Here is a 6,984-nt window from a genome sequence, read left to right on the forward strand (position 1 = left end):
GCTGGCAAAGCCCTGTCCTGATCTCCACCAGCTCTGGGAGGCTCGGCCAGGAGGACCTGTGAAACCCACCCACCAAAAACTGGCCGCTGTGGGGACGTGCAGATGGGGTGCAGGCTGCCACACCCACCCAGGCTCCTCATTGGGCAGGGGACAGCGTGTTCGAGCCCTTTTCCTCATGTGTCACTGGGCGTTTGGAAAAATGCCTGCTGTCCAGAATGACAGCAAACCACGTGCTAACTGCTTGATGCAGGCATCTATTGAACGCAAGTATAGGCATCCCATATGGGCATCGGCTCATTTCCCTGCTGCTTCACTTCCAATCCAGCTCCCTGCTTGTGGCCTCAGAAAAGTGATCCAGGTGGATGAGCCAGAGCCTTGGGACTCTGCACCTCCATGGAAGCCCCAGCAGAAGCTCCAGCTCCTGACTTTGGGCTGGCTCAGCTTCAGCCATTGTGACCATTTCAGGAGTGAATCAGCAGGCAGAAGATCTTTCTCTTTGGCTTTCTTCCCTGCAAATTCAATTTTCTAGTAAAAACAAATGAATCTTAAGGAACAAAAAAAAAAAAAAAAAAAAAAAAAAAGCCCTGGCTGCAGGCAACTGCTGAGGTTGTCTTGTACTGCTGGAAGAAAAGCAGCTAATAGCTGGGGGACATTCTGGACTGGGTTCATGCCAAATCTGCGTTAACTATACAAGTGTACCAGTATAGTTGCCTTTTTTAAAAAAAGATATTTGGGGGCAGGTGCTAGCAGGGCATGGGGACCCGTGCCCAAGCGTGCGTAGGCCCTAGAAAGGCAGGCAGGGCCCCAGGGTGGCACGACGCACTGCCAGAGGACTGGGTTTGGATCTGCACACTCACAGGCATGGGGCTATGGAATGCTCAGGGAGGAGGGCATGGAGGTGCGGGAGGCATGACCGCTAAGGGCGAACTCGACAGGGGAGAAGTGACTTCTGGGGGACTCCCACCAACCAGGCTACTGCACGTGCAGGTAAATGACAGGACTGAGACCAGGTGGCTTGATGGAAAGAAACCGGAGGACCTTTAAGGACCGAAGCACTGCACCCGCCCGTGCGGGAGACCTGAGCTAGGCTTATTGGTATCAATCACCAACTAGCGGCACACACAAAAGCCATGGCTTTGGGGCCTGTCTGACAGGGCTCAACCACAATACCCACCAGTCATTGTTGGGGTGAGGGGTAGACCATGCTAGGTTGGGCCATAACACTAACCAGCATATGAGAGAACCAGATCTCGGAGCAAATTCTGTGGGGGATTTGTGGGTTCACCCCTGTGGGACTGCCATACCAGTTGGTTTATTCAAGGGCTGGGAGTGGTGATAGGTCAAGCTATGACTATGGTATTCACCAACATGCATGGGTGTTGGGATTGGGAATAGGTTGGACTAGACCAGGCTGTAGCACCCACCCAAGAACTGGGTATGGGGCACACCCAGCCACAGCATCCACCAGCACACACAAAGGTTAATGGGTTAATGCTGGGGGGCAGACTGTGCTGGGTAAGGACCTAGCACCTATTGGCACATGTGACATTTGGGTATGGAGTGGGCCTGGCCGGGGAACTAGGAGAATCCCTTCCCCTCCCCCCCGGGTGGACCGTCACTCCTGCTGGTGAGCATGTGCATCAGGGCTGGATGTTGGTCTGATTAGGCAAGGCGTTTCACTTGTTGGCAAGTATATGGGTTGGCTCTGGGGGTGTGGACCAGGCAGGGTTAGGTCAAACTGTATAGCACACTGGCATGCGCAGGAATCAGGGTTGGGTGCAGACCATGCTGGGCTAGACTAGGCTACCACAGCTACTGGTTTGTACGAAAGCCAGGGATGGGGCCAGACTGGGCTGAGCGAGGCAGCAGCACCCACCAGTGAAAGTTAGGACTAGGGGCGGGCCAGGCCAGACCAAACTGCAACATCCAATGGCAAACGCTAAGCTGGGTGATGGGTTATGTCAGGCAGGGTTGGAACAACTAGTGGCATGCGCAAGATCTGTGGCTGGAGCAGGACTGTTCGGGGAGTTAAGGGGATGCCCCAGCTGGGCTGTGGTTCCCACTAGCGAGTGCAAAGGCTGGAATGGGGGCTGTGAACTGGTCTGGCATGTATAGGCTGGGCTAGGTCCAGCACTTGCTGGTGCTCACAAGAGCTAACGTAGGTGTAGGACAGGCTGGGCGAGGTTTCTGAACCCACTGAATCAAGTGAGTTCTGGGTCTGGGGGTAGACTAAGCAGGGTTGGGCTGTAGCAACCAACAGAGCCTAAATTGGTGTGGGCTGGTGCAAGGTCACTGTACCTGCCAGGACAGGAAGTGGGCCAAGTCATGCTAGGCCAAGAACCCACTGATGTGTGCAAGATTTGCCACTAGGAGGTGACCTAATAGAGGAGCTTGGAGAACTCCTCTGTCAAGATGCAGTCCCTGTAGGTGAGTGCAAAAACCAAGGCTGACAGCAACCCAGACCAAGCCAGGTTACAGTACCCACCAGCATATGTGTGGCTCAGGTCTTGGATGGGCTGGGACAGTTCATAACATTCACTGACAGATGTGAGAACCAGGATGGGGTGCAGGACAGGCCAGGTTGGGTCATGATACCAGCCAGTTCACATTAGGCTGGGACAGGGAGCTAGCTGGACTGGGCTAGGATCAAGCACCCAACAGCATGAGCTGGGTCTGAGAGCAGACCAAGCATAGCCAGGCTGCAGCCTGTGAATGCTGAAGTGAGCTAGACCATGCCAAACTGGGCCAAAGCGCCCGCCAGCACAGGTAAGACCTGGAGTGAGGGGGCAAGTCTGGCAGGAGGGCTGTGAGGACTCCCCTGCTGGGCCACTGCTCCTGCTGGTGAGTGTGGGAGTTAGGACTGGGGACAGACCAAGCTGGGCAGGACTACAAAACCCACTGGCCTGCATGTGAGCTGAGTTAGGAGGAGAATCAGGCTGGGCTAAGTGACCATATCCTCTGGTGCATGCATGAGGTAGAGTAAATGCAGGCTGCTTGGCCATTGCTGCAGCATCAACTAGTAGATGCCAAGACTGGGTGCAAGTCCTGTCAAGCTAGACAGCAGAACCACATGGAAAGTGCAAGATCCAGGACTGGGAGTGGGTCTAGTAGGCAAATTGTGGACACCCCTCTGATGGGCTGCGGCTCCCACCAGTGGGCATAGGAACCAGGGCTGGGGCAGGCCTGGTTGCTTAGGCAGTGACACCCACCAGTATGGGTAGTGGGGTTGGTCAGGTTGAGCTAGGGTGTAAAACCCATTGATGTGTGTAAGAGCTGAATGGGATGTGGAACAGACTCTACCAGTCTGTTGCATACACTGGCATGTGTAAAAACTGGGGTTGGGGCAGGCCTGGTGGGACCTTCTGTGGGTCACTCCAACTAGTTCCCACTGGTGTGCAAAAGGGCCAAGCGTATGGTGGGCAGGGTTGGGCTGAGCCACAACATCCATTGGTTTGTATATGAGATGCGGCTGGGGACAGAACTGACGGGCCAACTGCAAACATCAGAGTGTGTGTAGGCTGATGGGGGTGACAGACTGAGCCGGATCCCGCACTGGCTGGCACACAGAGGAGTCAGGTCTAGGGTCACCTAAGGTGAGGATTCTGTGGAGATCCCCCTGGACTACCAGACTCAGAACTCCAGCCACAGGGAGAATCACAGGATCTGTGTCTGACCGTGGAGTGCATGGGTCTTATCAGTTGTTGAAGCCTGTGCAGTGGACGGCATGGAGGACATGGAAGATATGTCAACCAATTCATTGAAGACTATAGGGGACAGCTATTACCATGAAGATCAGAACAAACTGGATAGCTCTCCCAGCCAAGCTTTGACAGCGATTATCTGAGTGAGTAGATTCTAAGGTGGACTGTGTCAGACAGTAGATCTTGGAAGGATTTCCTCAACCTTGGAGCAACAAAATCAACATCTCGGAACTATCAAAACCACTTAAACAATATCCTTGGAGCATGCTCCGCATTGGGGATCCGGGGATGGCGTTGGATGGCCATTCTCCATCGCCGGGTATTGATGCGGTTGGGTGACTGAAAACGGCCCTCTCCCCTTCACTCCCCACTTTCCCCAGATACATGAGAGAAAAAAAGAAGACTGGAAAACAGTTGTCTCATTCACTTTCCCCTATTCCTTGACACTCCCAACCTGAACTGGTGGTACCCATGGGCATGCATCCTTCTTAATTATGTAAACATCATCAAAATAAAATCAATTGGGTCTGGCGCGGTAGCCTGGTGGCTAAAGTCCTCACCTTGAATACTCTAGGACACCATATGGGCACCGGTTCTAATCCCAGCTGCTCCACTTCCCATCCAGCTCCCTGCTTGTGGCTTGGGAAAGCAGTCGAGGATGGCCCAAAGCCTTGGCACCCTGCATCCATGTGGAAGACTCAGAAGAGGCTCCAGGCTCCTGGTTTTGGATTGACTCAGCTCCGGCTATTGCAGTCGCTTGGAGAGTGAATCAATGGACGGAAGGTCTTCCTCTCTGTCGCTCCTCTTCTCTGTAAATCTGTCCTTCCAATAAAAATAAGTAAATAAAATAAAATAAACTATATACTTAAAACAAGAAGAAGAAAAAAGTATAAGCAGGGCTGGTGCCATGACACGGCAGTGCTGGCACCCCATATGGGCACTGGGTCTAGTTCCAGCTGCTCTATTGCTTCCCATCCAGCTCTTTGCTTGTGGCCTGGGAAAGCAGTCAAAGATGGCCCAATGCCTTAGGACCCTATACCCGTGTGGGAGACTTAGAAGAAGTTCCTGGCTCCTGGCTTCAGATTGGTTCAGCTCTGACCATTGTGGCCATTTGTGGAGTGAACTAGTGGATGAAAGATCTTTCTGTGTGTCTCTCCTCTCTGTAAATCTGCCTTTTCAGTAAAAATAAATAAATCTTTAAAAAAGAAAGCTAAAATCTGGGCTCTGTACCCATCTCAAAATTGTTTGGAAACAACTACATACCATTAGTTGCAAAAGGTACCATTTGCAACTAAATGGTCCCAACTAGAGACCATATTCTCAGTGAAATAAGTCAATCCCCAAAAGACAAATACCATATATTCTCTCTAATATAAGGAAAACATCATGCAAATTGGAATGTATAGTGATGGAGCAATAGACTACCATATCCAGACGTGAAGACACAATGCAACATGCATCCCTACTTCCAAATCGAAGATGGACTCCCAATGAAACTGTTGGACACATCTAGACAATGGGATGATGGACTGTCTGACACTGTCTGTACCAGCATGTCAGGGCACACTTAAATAACACACTGACGGAATTATAACTCCTCATGAAGGACTATACTATTGTAACAATATGGGGAAAATCAGTCGGGCTGGGGGGGAAGTTCTGGGGAAGAATCCCAGACTCTACAGAATAGTATCATAAAATTCAAAATTAAAAATAGAAATTAAGAATAGAAAAGGTGCAAAAATGTACTTATGTGAGAGCAGATGGGAGGATCTGACTGACACACAGACTCGGCTAAGTGCTCTAACCCATTTACCCCACTCCTGGGTCCTACCCTCCATAATTCTACACTTTCTGTTGACCAAAAGTCAGATTTCCAGCTACTTAGAGCACCCCCAAATTAGGAGCAACTGGAATTTTATCACAGGAAAACTGACCCTGCAGTCCTGGAGTGAAAGACTATTCAGCCACAATAAGGAGTCTGCCACTGCCAAATAGAACCAGCTAGAAGACTTGCAAAAACATGATATTGGATGGATGCAGCTAGACACAGGAAATGAGCCCATTTAGACCCAGCTCAAAACCAGATAAAACGCAGGCTGGTGGTCACCTATGGGAGGTGGTGCTGGGAGGAGGGGGACCCCAGGGCCGATGGGGTCGAAGGGTTCTGTTTCTTGACTTGTGAAAACATTGCACTGCTTCGTTCTCTTGGTAACAATTCATCAACCTAAATGTTGAGCCAGTTTTGCTCTTTTCTTGTACTTCAGCTGAAAAATCTGTTGAATATGACACATTTAGGTAAAATACACACACATACTCAAAAGAAAAGTCTGTTTCTAAGAGCGCACCGTTATGTACATCAACACTTTGACAGCAGTTTCCATGGCAACCACAACAGGTACGCTGCTCGCCTCCGCTGGGTTGTGGGGGGGAGTTCCAGAAGGCTTACCCTCCCACCTCTCTCTGTAATGTTCCTATAATTACATAACACTGAGTAGGGGAAGGATCCAATGTGCCAAGATTTTTCAAAGCCCTTGGGGCAAGGTATACGATAACTACTACATAAAAGTTTGCTGCAATCAAACTAGTTAAGTGACACAAAGAAGTCAGCATTGTGACACAGTTTAAGCTGTCACCTGCAACTCTGGCATCTCTTACGGGCATCTGTTGGAGTCCTGACTACTCAGGTTCCAATGCAACTCCCTCTACTGTGCCTAGGGAAGCAGAGGAAGATGGGCCAAGGGCCTGAGCTCCTGCCATCCTCACCGGAGACCTGAGGAGATCCTGGTTCCCCACTTTGCCCTGGCCCAGCCCTGGCTGTTGCAGCTATTTGAGGAGTGCAACAGCGGATGAAAGATTTCTCTCCGTCTCTCCTTTGTTTTGCCTTTCAAATAAATAAAAAGTCAAAATATTGAAGCGCAGTGTTTCCCAGGGTGCAAATGGTAACATTCAAATGAACTTAGGAATCAAAGAAGCATAAAAGAAATACACAAAATAGTTCCATAAGTTTCCACCCCACCCTTTGGGCATTGCATACACACACACAGAAAAAATACAGACTTCTCTTCTGAGTGTGTTTTATAAAAATATTACTCACGCTTTATGAAACCCCGCCTTTACCGGAGCGTGACAAGGATGGGTCTCAAGACACAAAGATGGGGAGATAGGGTGCAGGCCGGTGGCTGGGGGTGGGGGCCAGCCGCTCCGGAAACCTCAGCCTGCAGGGATCCCCGGCGGGGGAGGGGACCCTCCCCTCGTTTCTCCCCAGCCTCTTCCTTCCCCC

The sequence above is a fragment of the Ochotona curzoniae genome, unplaced genomic scaffold, assembly GCF_017591425.1.
Source record: "Ochotona curzoniae isolate NIBS_2020 unplaced genomic scaffold, NIBS_Ocur_1.0 contig_2699, whole genome shotgun sequence".
NCBI lineage: Eukaryota > Metazoa > Chordata > Mammalia > Lagomorpha > Ochotonidae > Ochotona > Ochotona curzoniae.